Genomic DNA, 12792 nt, shown 5'->3' with positions numbered 1-12792 from the left:
TCTCTTTATCTTTCTGTCTCACTTGGGTGCATAAATTCTTTAGCTTAGATGTTTAATTCTCAAAATAAATATTCCTTTTGTAGGACTGTTGTATCAAATCCAGCTCCTTACAGGTCAGGTGAAGCCCAGTAAAACTCAGGGAAGTGTCCTCTTTGTCTACAACAAAGGTAAATTGACTCCAACCTTCTTAAAAATAATGAGGGGGTGAATATTGATACTCAACTTTATCAAAACCCAATAAAACAAAAATTTATACAAGGATAGATATTGTTGACTAATTCTTAGAAAGGCAACATGGAATAAGCTATAATAAGAATGTTAAAATTTAAGACAAATCCCTCTTTTGATATTAGCTATACTGGTAGTATAGTTACAATATTTGTAATCTATTATACTGTGCTTGAAAGCACAATCTGTATTATATGTATATGTAAACTCAATTTGGATGGATATATATGTATACACACACACACACACACACACACACACACACATATATATATATATACATATATACAAATAATTCATTTTGATGTTGTGGTTGATAGAGTATCAAATATGGAGAAAGTGGAGAAAGTGTCAGGAAGACCAGAAATGAAATCTAACCTAAGACCCTAATTGTATGCACAAGCCACTTCACCATTATGTGCCTCAGTTTCTGCCTCTTTAATATTGAAGTAATAACAAATCCCTCCTAGGACTGTGTAAAATGTTGGCTCACACAAAAGAAATACTATATAAATGTGAAGTAGCACCATCATCATTACTATAATGTTTTATACCTTATTTACAGGTCAGGTGAAGCCCAGTAAAACTCAGGGAAGTGTCCTCTTTGTCTACAACAAAGGTAAATTGACTCCAACCTTCTTAAAAATAATGAGGGGGGGTGAATATTGTTACTCAACCTTTTCAAAACACAATAAAACAAAAATTTATACAGTGATAGATATTGTTGACTAATTCTTAGAAAGGTAACATGGAATAATCTACAAAAAGAATGTTAAGATTTAAGACAAATCCCTCTTTTGACATTAGCTATGTGACCCAAATAAGTTAAGTAATCTCTAAAATTTAATTTCTACATCTGTAAAATGAGAATAACAATACTGAGTACTTAAAACAGAGGCTATACTTAAAGGAAGATAAATATGAACTCTACAAACTTTAAGGTGAGATATAAATATTGAATTTTATTAGTATAATCAGGCATTATTGTGTGCAAGAAAAGACTGACTTTTCTTGCTTTGGATGAATGAGTTATCTATAATAATCCACAGAGAAGAAAAATCTGCTTTTCATTTTCATGAAAATTTTTACTCAAAACTCTTCAGGCCAATTTCCCAATCCCAAGAGGGAAAATGGCATATTTGTTTCTTGTAAATTTAATTTCCCGGTCTACTCCCTATTATATTGTTCTTTTAAGTCTTGATTAGAGTTAGTCTTGTGAAAGTTACCTTTGATTTCTACAATCAGTCAGAAAACTTAAAAATTGGGATTCTCTCTATAGTTCCTCTTTCTTGATTAATCCTTTGGTCTGTCCCACTGAGAGGATTGTTTATATCCACAAATCTAAAAGGAACCTAGAAGACCCTACACTTTCAGGTTAATCACCAAAAAAAGATATTAGATTTGGTTTGGTATTAGATGAATTTAGTAAGAATTGAATAACCTCAGAACTATAAGTTACAAGACTTTGGTTTAAGTTCCAATTCATAATTTTACTTGCCATAGCTCATTCACCTAATCCAGTCTAAAGCTCACTTTAAAAAAAAAATTAATTTAAATCAGTGGGGTTAAGAGTGATTTTGTGATACAATTCTTACTGTTACTGAACAAATTAGATATCTATTATGTGGGGCAATACTCTTCTTCCTCTAGCTCCTTTACAGATGAAATGAGATAAACAGCCTTTGAAGAATCAAATTATGTTTATTCTCAAGGTTTATTCAAAGAAGTAACTACTGAGCTGAATCCTTTGAGATCCATCTGTCAGTCATATTTCCTTATACAGCCTGAGTAACTGGTAAGTAGAAGCTTCAAGGGATAGACTATTAAGGATAGGTGCAAAGTCAGAATTTAAAATGTCACTCTGGTTCTGGCAACCTTTGGTTACTAAGTTTGTTTTCCCCAGTTTCTTAGCTCATCTGTAAAGTGGAGGGAAGGTTGCGTGTGTTATTCTCTATGAAGAATGAAGAGAAAGATTTAAATTATTTCAAGTACTATGAATCTTAACTTTGAGGGAATATCTTTTCTGAAGTGGCTAAGAAGACTGACAGTAAGATAGGAGAATTTTTTCATAATTAGTGAAGGAAATTTCCTAATCTCAAGAGGAGTAACAATCCAGTTTGGATTCATGGATAAATTTAGTCTACATTCAGAGAAATGAGTATATAATGCCAGGTGAACTTTCAATGATCTGGATGTTACCTCCCTGGTAACTGGATCTCTTGATGGGTATATTTGATATACAGTTACCAGGGAGGTAGCATCCAGGTCATCGAAAGTTCACTTGGCATTATTGATGTGTATTATTGATGTGTATTATTAGAGAAATAATGAAATGAAAGCTGAAGAGTGGTTTAATTCTCTTTATTCATTCATTGTTTCATGTAATCTTTATCCATCAGAATCCGAACTCTTCCTAAATAGGGTCTGCTGTTTCCTTTTTTCTGTCTGTAATCCTAGGGATTAGACTAGTGTCAGATACAATTGAGAAATAACTGTTCTGTTGCCTGGGATTTTGTGGTGTGATGGGAGAGATAGAAAGTTTAATCAAGAAAAAGTCCCAGTGCTCATGAACCTCATAGACTAGTAGGGGGATAAGACAGGAACACAGATAACTGTTTTATGTATTATATGACAGTGTCATGTTAGCTATGAGATGAAAGCCTTCAAGGAAGCTTCAGGGAGCATTTGAATTTATAGGAAAGTAGACTAAAATCTTTAAAAAGAATTTTAAAAATTCAACCCCATCTCCATTTAGGGGTTTTAAAGACCTCACAAGTGCAAAATCTAACTTTTATCCCTGTCTTTATTTATTTTTTTGAAAGGGAAATGGGATTAAGTGGCTTGCCCAAAGCCACACAGCTAGGTAATTATTAAGTGTCTGAGGCCAGAATTGAACTCAGGTACTCCTGACTCCAGGGCTGGTGCTCTATCCACTGCGCCACCTAGCCACCCCCTTATCCCTGTCTTTAAAGTTCACAAGTTCAATTCCCCAACCCCTTCCCCACTATCAAGCTTTGGGGGCTTTAAATTTTTATTAAAATTTTCTGGATATGTTTTTTGTTGCCCTAGGATACAATATAGTATAGTAGGAAGAGTAATGGACTTGACAGAGCTCAATATGAGTTTTAGTGATATTGTTATTTTGTCAGATAATTATGTGCCATACTCTGTGACTTTATTTGAGGTTTTCTTGGAAAAACACTGGAGTGCTGTACCTTTTCTTTCTCTAGTTCCTTTATAGATGAAGACACTTGAGAGATACAGCATAAAGTAACTTATCCAGGGTTGCTCAGCTAGTAACTCTATGAGACTCGATTTGTACTCAGAGCTTCACAACTCCCTGTCTAGCACTCTATCCTCTGTGCCATCCACCTGTCCCTGAGAATCAGACATCAAAGGGAATTCAGATATTTAGCTTAAAGACGATTGAGATGGGGGACATGTGGAGTATCTTCAGGTAAACTTATCACCTTAGAGTGAAGGTAGGTGGTGTAATGAATAGAGTACTGGACTTGGAATCAGGAAGATCTAAATTCATATCTATCTTAGAAGGGTTCAGCTTGCTCAGTTTGGCTCCATAGAGGGGACTCAGGAGTGGCAATGAATGAAAGTTACAAAGAGACAAATTTAGACTTGATCTAAAGAAATTGGAACTTTCCATGAAATAGACTATCCCAAGCATTGGGTAAATAGCTTTCCCTTGCCTATAGATATTTAATCAGTGGCTGAATGACTACTAGTCAAGTATATTATAGAATATTTTTAATTATGTGTTAATTAAGTAGAAAGTATAAGCTTTAATTAACCATCATTGTTTGCTTTCACCTCTCCATGCACAGACATTTCCTTGACTCCTATTTAACTAACTAAATACTTTATGTTCTTTATATTTCAAAGATCATTGTCCCACCCTTGACAGATTACTTGGTTCCTTAATCTCTTCTTTGAGTCTGAATACTAAGAACAAAATTCATTTAGTTTACTGTAGAAATACCGCTACTGTTTTATGATCCTTCAAATATTAAAGGACAAGGAAAAAACTTCTCTATCTTTCTGTTTCACTTGGGTGCATGGTTCTTTGTGTGAAATGTTTAATTCTCTGAATAAATAAATCTTTTGTAGGATTGTTGTATAAAAGATGAAGCCCAGGAAAACCCTAGGAAGTCCTCTTTGTTTTCTATAAATGTAGATTGACCTCAGTTTTCTTAAAAAAATAAAGGGTGAATATTGCTACTCTACCAAAACATGATGAACCAAAAAATTACACAATAATAGGTATTGTTGACTAATTAGAAAGGCAACATGGAACAACCTATATTAAGAATGTTAAACTTCAAGACAGATTTGAATTCATATTCCACTTCTGACAATAATCTAGGTAAATGTTAGTAGGTAGGTGATCTCTGAACCTCAGTTTTTATATCTGTACAATGACAACAATACTTAAGTAATATAGCTATAAACTTATACTTTAAAGTGAGATATAAACATTAGATTTTATTAGTATTACTAGGCATTATTTTGTGCTGGAAAAAGACCTTCTTTTCTTGCTTTGGATGAATGAATTAACTTTTCTAATCCAAAGGGGAGAAAAATCTGCTTTTCATTTTTTATGAAAATTTTTTACTTTAAGACTGTGTAGGCCAATTTCCTCAACCCAGGAGGGAAAATGTCACTTTTTTCCTAGGTAATGGGGTTTAGTGACTTCCCCAAGGTCACACAGCTAGGTAAATATTAAAGTGCCTGAGGCCAGATTTGAACTCAGGTCCTCCTGACTCCAGTGCCCATGCTACCTAGTTGGCCCTCATGTTTGTTTCTTGTAAATTTAATTTCAAAATCAACTTCCTATTTTATTGTTCCTTTAAGTCTTGATTACAGTTAGCCTTAATGAAACGTAACTTTGACTTCTAAAATCACAGTCAGAAAAACTCCATAAAAGTTGGGATTCTCTTTCTTAACTAACCCTGTGCCACTGAAGGGATTGTATATATTCATAATGGTAATCCTAAGATCCTAGAAGACTTTAAATAACTTTCAGAGTAATCAAAGAAGGGAAATATTAACATTTGGTTTGATTTTAGATGAATTTAATGAGAATTCAATAACCTCAGAACTAGATGAATTTAATGAGAATTCAATAACCTCAGAACTATAAGCTGTAAGACTTGGGTTTAAATTTCAACTTCTAATTTTACTAGCACTGAGACCTTGGCTCAGTCACCTAACCTAACTAAACCTTACTTTCTTTATATCTTAAAATTGGAATGATAATACTTACATGGATTACATAATGGGGTTGTTTTGAGGAAATTTTAGGTATGTCAATGGTTATTATTATTTTTAATGTCTTTTCCAGTGGAAAAAGATTCCATAATTATAGTGTCAATTGTATTTCAGAGAATTCTAAAATTTCTTGGAAATTTTTTTTAATTTTATAATTTTTCACTAATTAAGTTATTTGATTATCCAGCATCTCTATATCCTAACCCTGCCAGAAAACAGTTTATTGTAATGACTCATTCCTTTAAGCCACTTTGGAAACAAGTTTAATAGACAACATATTTTTCCTCAGCTAAGGAAGAATCCATTTCATAGCCCTATGGATCCAGTGGATAATGTCCCTTTCCAAATCCCAAATGAACCATCAGAAAATGGATGACTTGGTTTACCTCAGACTTGACAAGGAGATAAATATTACTTTTGTGGATTGGCTATTTTTATGTTTGTTCTATGCAGAACTCAGAATTCCTTTTGCAAAAATGACTTCCAAAAGAGAATTTAGCTTCCTGATGCTTTTCTTGATCTCTCTTCAACCTTATTCTCTGATCTGAAGTAGGGGTGATATGATCTTGACATTGTCCTTGAGGATGTGGACACTCTGTTTCTCTGTCCCATATCCTACCTCCCCTACTCCCATTCATAAGCACATTATTCCCCACCCAACTTCAGTTTGACAGTGCACAGTGAACAGTCAGGGATGGCAAGGCTGAAGATTTTTAATTCTGAGAGAAAATATTGCCTGACAACTATTTTATAATGTCTGAATTGATGATAAAGGGAACTGGGTAACGTGGTGAATAGTATAGAGTCAGGAAGATTCATCTTCCTAAATTCGAATCTGGCCTCAGATACTTACTAGCTATGTGACCCTGGACAAGTCACTTAGGCATGTTTGACTCAGTTTTCCTCATCTGTCAAATGAACTGGAGAAAAAAAATGGCAAACCACTCCAGTACTTTGCCAAGAAAACTCCAAATGGGGTTTAACAAAGAGATAGAACTGAAAAAATGATTGAGTAACAAATGAACAATAATCAATTTAATTATCCAGAAAAGATGATTATTAGGCTCATTGATTGTGTACAGACTTGTATTCACTCTTCCTCTTATACATTTCTTTCTATAAACTAGACCTTGAGAACCTGGAAGGTTCTGCAATCCATTGCTCTCATCTTATTGATAAAGCCATATATCCAGAAGCAATTTTGCTGCTGATCAGCAGAAAAGTTTCGACATTGGATAGTTTTCACCTCTGACAGCCTTGTGACCTCTTCCCTTCCCCCTCCCTCCTCAGCTCTGTATTGGTTCTAAGTTTATTATGAGCACCAGATAAGTTTTATACTTTTTTGTAACTCTATATCTTAAGCTCATGTGATCCACTAGCCTCAGAATTCCTTTTTGTCAAAAGCACATGCCATCATGCTGGACTATAAAGCATACTTAAAAAGAAAACAATACTTGATCTAGAGAAACTTTTATTCTCAAGAGGTTATAGAAAACCTACAAAGATGTGTAATTACAACAAAAATAGAAGAAGGAAAGAGGTCAGGAAACACTGCAAGATCTGTGCTTTAATGGTTCTCCAAATGTGACATGGAGACTCCCAAAACACTTTCAAGAATCTTTGAAGTGAAATTATTTTTTATAATGAATGCAAACCCTCAAAATAGAAGCTCTTTAAAGGGACTTAAATATTTGGTCTCAGGATGCTTTCATATTCTTTTTTTTAGTCTTTAACTTGGTATAATTGATCTAAGTTGAATGTGATCATTCCTTAAGGAATGATCCTAAGGAAATCAAATCCTTAAGGGAAAAAATGAAGTATAAGAGATAGCAAAATTTCATAATAAGATAATTTTTTTTAAAATTAAAGGTAATAATCTTTGGTCTTTGTTTAAACTCCACAATTTTTTCACGGGATACAGATGATATTCTCCATTGCAGATACGCTAAAATTGTGCCTGATTGTTGCACTGATGGAGTGAGCAAACCCATTAAGGTTGATCTTTACCCCCATGCTACTGCAAGGGCGTGCAATGTTGTTCTGGTTCTGTTCAGCATCAGTTCATGCAAATCCTTCCAGGCTTCCCTGAATTCCCATCCTTCCTGGTTTATAATAGAACAATAGTGTTTCATAATTTACATGAAACACAATTTGTTCAGCCATTCCCCAATTGATGGATATTCACCTCAATTTCCAGTTCTTTGCCACCACAAACAGGGCTGGATATGAATATTTTTGTACAAGTGATGTTTTTACCCTTTTTCATGATCTCTTCAGGGTACAGACCCACTAGAGGTATTGCTAGATCAAAGGGTATAAAAATTTTTGTTGCCCTTTGGGTTGAATTCCAATTTGCTCTCCAGAAAGGATGGTTGAGTTCACAGCTCCACCAACAATGTATTAGTGTCCCAAATTTCCCACATCCCTTTCAACATTGATCATTGTCATTTCTGGTCATATTGGCCAGTCTGAGAGTTGTGAAGTGATACCTTAGAGATGCTTTAATTTGCATTTCCCTAATAAATAGTCATTTAGAGCAATTTTTCATATGACTGTAGATTGCTTTGATATACTCATCTGTAAATCCCTTTGCATATCCTTTAACCATTTGTCAATTGGGGAATGCTTTGTCTTTCTTTAAAAATTTGATTCAGTTCTCTGTATATTTTAGATATGAGTTCTTTGTCAGAAGTACACAAAATTGCTTCCCAATAAACTACATTTATTGGTGGGTTTTGTCTGTGCAAAACTTTTTTAATTTAATGAAATCAAAATGATGTAGTTTGTTTTTAATGATGTTCTTTATCTCTTCCTTGGTCATAAACTGCTTCTCTTTCCATAGATCTGAGAGGTAAGTGCTTCCTTGATCTCCTAATTTGCTTATAATAGTATTTTTTTATGTCTAAATCCTATATTCATTTTGATCTTATCTTGGTGTGAGGTGTTGGTATAATATAAGTTTCTTCCATTACTAACTTCCAATTTTCCCAACAGTTTTTAATCAAAGAGAGAATTTTTATCCCAATAGCTGAACTTTTTGGGTTTATCAAACATCAGATTACTGTATCCTTTCCTATTATTGCACCTAATCTATTCCACTGATCCACTACTCTATTTCTTAAACAATACCAGACAGTTTTGATGACTGATGCCTTATATTATAACTTTAGATCTGGTAGGACTAAGCTAATTTCTCTTGCACTTTTTTCGTTAAATCCCTGGAAATTCTCGATTTTTTATTTCTCCATATGAATTTACTTACAATTTTTTCTAACTCATTAAAGTAAGTTTTGGGAATTTTGATTTGTAGGGCACTAAAGAAGTAGTTTAATTTAGGTAGAATTGCCATTTTTATATTAGCTCAGCCTATCCATGAGTAGTTGATATTTGCCCAGTTATTTTGATCTGAAATTATTTGTGTGAAAGGTGTTTTGTAACTGTTTTCAAAAAGTTTCTGAGTTTTCCTTGGCAGATAGACTCCCAAGTATTCTATGTAGTCTGAATTACTTTGAATGGGATTTCTCTTTCTAGCTCTTTCTGCCGTATCTTGTTAGTCATATATAGAAATGTTGAGGATTTATGAGGGCTTATTTTATATCCTGCGACTTTGCTAAAGTTGCTAATTATTTCTAGTAGTTTTTTAGATGACTTTTTTGGATTCTCTAGGTATACCATCATGTCATCTGCCAGGAGTGAGAGTTTTGTCCCTTCCTTCCCAATTCTAATTCAATTTCTTTTTCTTAGTGCTGAAACTTAGCATTTATTTTTTAAAATTTTCTTTTGCATTTAGGGGTTTATTTTTGCAAAAACTAAATTTCTAATACAATATCGAATAGTAGTGGTGGTGATAATGGGCATCTTTGTTTTACCCCTAATCTTACTGGGAATGCCTCTAGCCTATCCCCATTACATATAATGCTTGTTGATGGTTTCAGATAGATACTGTTTATAATTCTAAGAAACAATTTATTGATTTGTATGTTCTCTTGTGTTTATAGTAGGAATGAGAGCTGTATTTTGTCAAAATCTTTTTCAGCAACTATTGATATAATCATATGAATTCTGATAGGTTTGTTACTGAAATAATTGGTTATACTAACAGTTTTCCTAATGTTGAAACAACCCTGCATTCCTGGGATAAATCCTACTTGGTCATAATGTATTATTCTCGTGATAACTTGTAATCGTTTTGCTAAGATTTTAGTTAAATTTTTGCATCTATATTCATTGGGGAAATAGGTCTATGGTTTCCTTTTCCTGTTTTAACTCTTCCTGCTTTAGGTATCAGCACTATATTTGTGTCATAGAGTTAGGCAGAGTTCCATCTTCCCCTATTTTTCTAAAGAGTTTATATAGAATTGGAGCCATAAATTTTTGATAGAATTCACTTGTGAATCCAACTAGCCCTGGGGAATTTTTCTTAGGGAGCTCAATAATGGCTTGTTGAATTGCTTTTTTCTGAGATAGGGCTATTTAGGTATTTAATCTCCTTTTCAGTTAACCTAGGCAATTTTTGTCCATTTCTCCCATTTTGTCCATTTCTCTTAGATTATCAAATTTATTGGCATAGAGTTAGGCAAAATACTTCTGACTAATTGTTTTAATTTCCTCCTTTTTAATTTATGAAACTAGCAATTTGGCTTTCTTCTTTCTTTTATTTTTAATCAAATTATCCAGGGGTTTATCAATTTTATTGGTTGTTTCATAAAACCATCTCTTAGTTTTATTTATTAATTAAATAGTTTTCTTGTTTTTGATTTTATTAATTTCTCCTTTTAAAATTTTTAGAATTTAGAATTTAGTATTTAATTGGGGGTTTTTGATTTCTTCTTCCTCTAATTTTTTTAGTTGCATGTTTAGTTCATTGATTTCTTCTTTCTCCAATTTATTCATGTAAGCATTTAGAGCTATAATACATCCCCTGAGAGTCACTATGAATGAATCCCTTAGGTTTTGGTATGTTGTTTCATTATTATCATTATCTAGGATAAAATGGTTAATTCTTTCTATAAGTTGTTTTTTGGTCCACTCATTTTTTAAAATGAGGTTATTCAGTTTCCAATTTGTTCTGGTTCTATATCTCCTTGGCCCAGTATTGCATATGACTTTTATTGCATTGTGATCTGAGAAAGATGTATTCACTATTTCTGCCTTTCTGCAGTTGATCATCAGTTTTTTATGTCCTAGTACATGGTCAATTTTTGTATAAGTTCCATGTACTGCAGAGAAAAAGGTATATTCCTTTCTCTACCCATTCAGTTTCCTCCATAAGTCTACCATATCTAATTTTTCTAACAATCTATTCACCTCCTTAATTTCTTGTTTATTTTATGATTTGATTTATGTAGATCTGAGAGTGGGAGGTTGAGGTCTTCCACTAGTAGAGTTTTGCTGTCTATGTCTTCCTGTAGTTCTTTCAGCTTCTCCTCTAAGAATTTGGGTGCTGTCCCACTGGGTGCATATATATTCAATATTGAAATGAACTTATTGTCTATGGTACCTTTTAGGAGGATAAAGTTTCCTTCCTTATCTCTTTTAGCACTATCTATTTTTGCTGCTGCTTTGTCTGAGATAAGGATTGCTACCCCTGCTTTTTTTACTTCAGCTGAAGCAAAATATATTTACTCCAACCTTTTACTTTTAATCTATGTGTATCTCTCTGCTTCAAATGAGTTTCTTGTAAGCAGCATATTGTAGGATTCTGGTTTTTAATCCTCTCTGCTATTTGCTTGTTTTAAGGGAGAGTTCATCACATTCACATTCAAGGTTATGATTACTAATTCTTTATTGCCCTCTGTGCTATCTTCCCTCCATTTGTAATTTCCCCCCATTCTCCCCCGTATCCATATTCCCCAGTATTTTGTTTCTGAATACCACCCCCTTCAGTGTGTTTGCCCTCCTATATCACACCCTCCCCTTTCTTTCCCCTTTGCCCTTTTCCCGTCCCTTCCTTTTGTTATTTCCCCCTTTTTCCCCACTCCCCTTTCCTTACTCTGTCCCCCCTCCCCTTTTCCCCCTTTTCCCCCTTTTAATACGTGAAAGGTTAGATGTTTTATAAGTTAACTGAGTATGTGTAGGTTGACTTTAAGCCAAGTCTGATGAGAAGAAGATTCAGGTGTTTCTCATCTGCTCCCTTCTTCCCCTCTATTACCAGAGGTATTTTTGTACCTCTTAGTGTAATGAGATTTACCCCATTCAATCCCCTCCCTCCTCCCGTCTCTTTCCTGTCCCCCTTTTTAGGGCGGTAGTGTTTTTTTTTTAGATCCTTCTATTGAAGTCATAGAAAATTCTGAGTGTCTGTCCCTTCTAGTTCTGTATATTCTATCAAATAGAGTCAAAATTCCTGAGAGTTATTAGAGTCTTTCTCCCAAGTGGGGTTAAACCCAGTTACATCTCTTTAGATAGCAGTCTCATGGATTGGTCATGAATGTCCATCATTTCTGGCTAGGTATATTCTCTCTATTAGAGTTACATTTCTCAAGATTTGTGAGAATCTTTTCCTCCCCTATGCTGATGTCCAAATTTTCTGTTTAGCTCTGGTCTTTTCATCAGAAATTTTTGGAATTCTTCCATTTCGTTAAATGTCCATCTTTTTCCCTGGAAGAGAGTGCTCAGCTTTGCAGGAAAGTAGATTCTTGGCTTCATTCTAAGCTCCCTTGCTCTTCGAAATATCTCATTCCACGTACTTTGATCCCTTAATTTTGATGCAGCCAGGTCCTGTGTGATCCCTACTGTGCCTCTTTGATATTTAAATTGTTTCTTTCTGGCTGCTTGCAAGATTTTATCTTTTATCTGATAGTTCTGGAGTTTGGCCACAACATTCCTTGGTATTTTCATTTTAGGATCTTTTTCTGGTGGGGATCAATGTACTCTTTCAATAACTAGTTTGCCCTCCGCTTCCATGATATCAGGGCAGTTTTCCATCACTAGATCCTGTAATAGTATGTCCAGGCTTTTTTTCTCTTCAGTGTTTTCAGGAAGCCCTATAATTTTCAATTTGCCCCTTCTCGATCTATTCTCGAGGTCAGTGGTTTTGTTTATGAGGTATTTTACATTTGCTTCTATTTTTTCTAATTTTTGATTTTGTTTAACTGACTCTTGCTGTCTCATGGAGTCATTAGTTTCTGTAGACTCCATTCTTTTTGGGGGGGAGGAGTTTTCTTCATTAACCTTTTGCAACTCCTTTTCCAATTGGTCAGTTCTACTTTTGAAAGAGCTTTCCATTTGACCAATTGAGGTTTTGAGAGAGTTAATTTCTTTTTGCATTTGCCCATTTGAAGA

General features: G+C 34.2%; 1 long non-coding RNA gene across 2 annotated transcripts in view; it reads left to right on the top strand.

Moving 5' to 3' along the window:
- The first annotated feature begins 791 nt into the window (after positions 1 to 791).
- Positions 792 to 12792, top strand: part of LOC141488751 (uncharacterized) — a 76724-nt gene continuing 64723 nt past the window's right edge. For both annotated transcript variants that reach the window (XR_012468779.1, XR_012468778.1), the window contains exons 1-2: positions 792 to 847; positions 1941 to 2023. This is a non-coding gene — a long non-coding RNA (uncharacterized LOC141488751). The remainder of the gene's footprint in view (positions 848 to 1940; positions 2024 to 12792) is intronic.

This window comes from Macrotis lagotis, chromosome 1 (genome assembly GCF_037893015.1).
Source record: "Macrotis lagotis isolate mMagLag1 chromosome 1, bilby.v1.9.chrom.fasta, whole genome shotgun sequence".
Lineage (NCBI taxonomy): Eukaryota > Metazoa > Chordata > Mammalia > Peramelemorphia > Peramelidae > Macrotis > Macrotis lagotis.
This window is presented reverse-complemented; position numbering and strand designations above follow the sequence as displayed.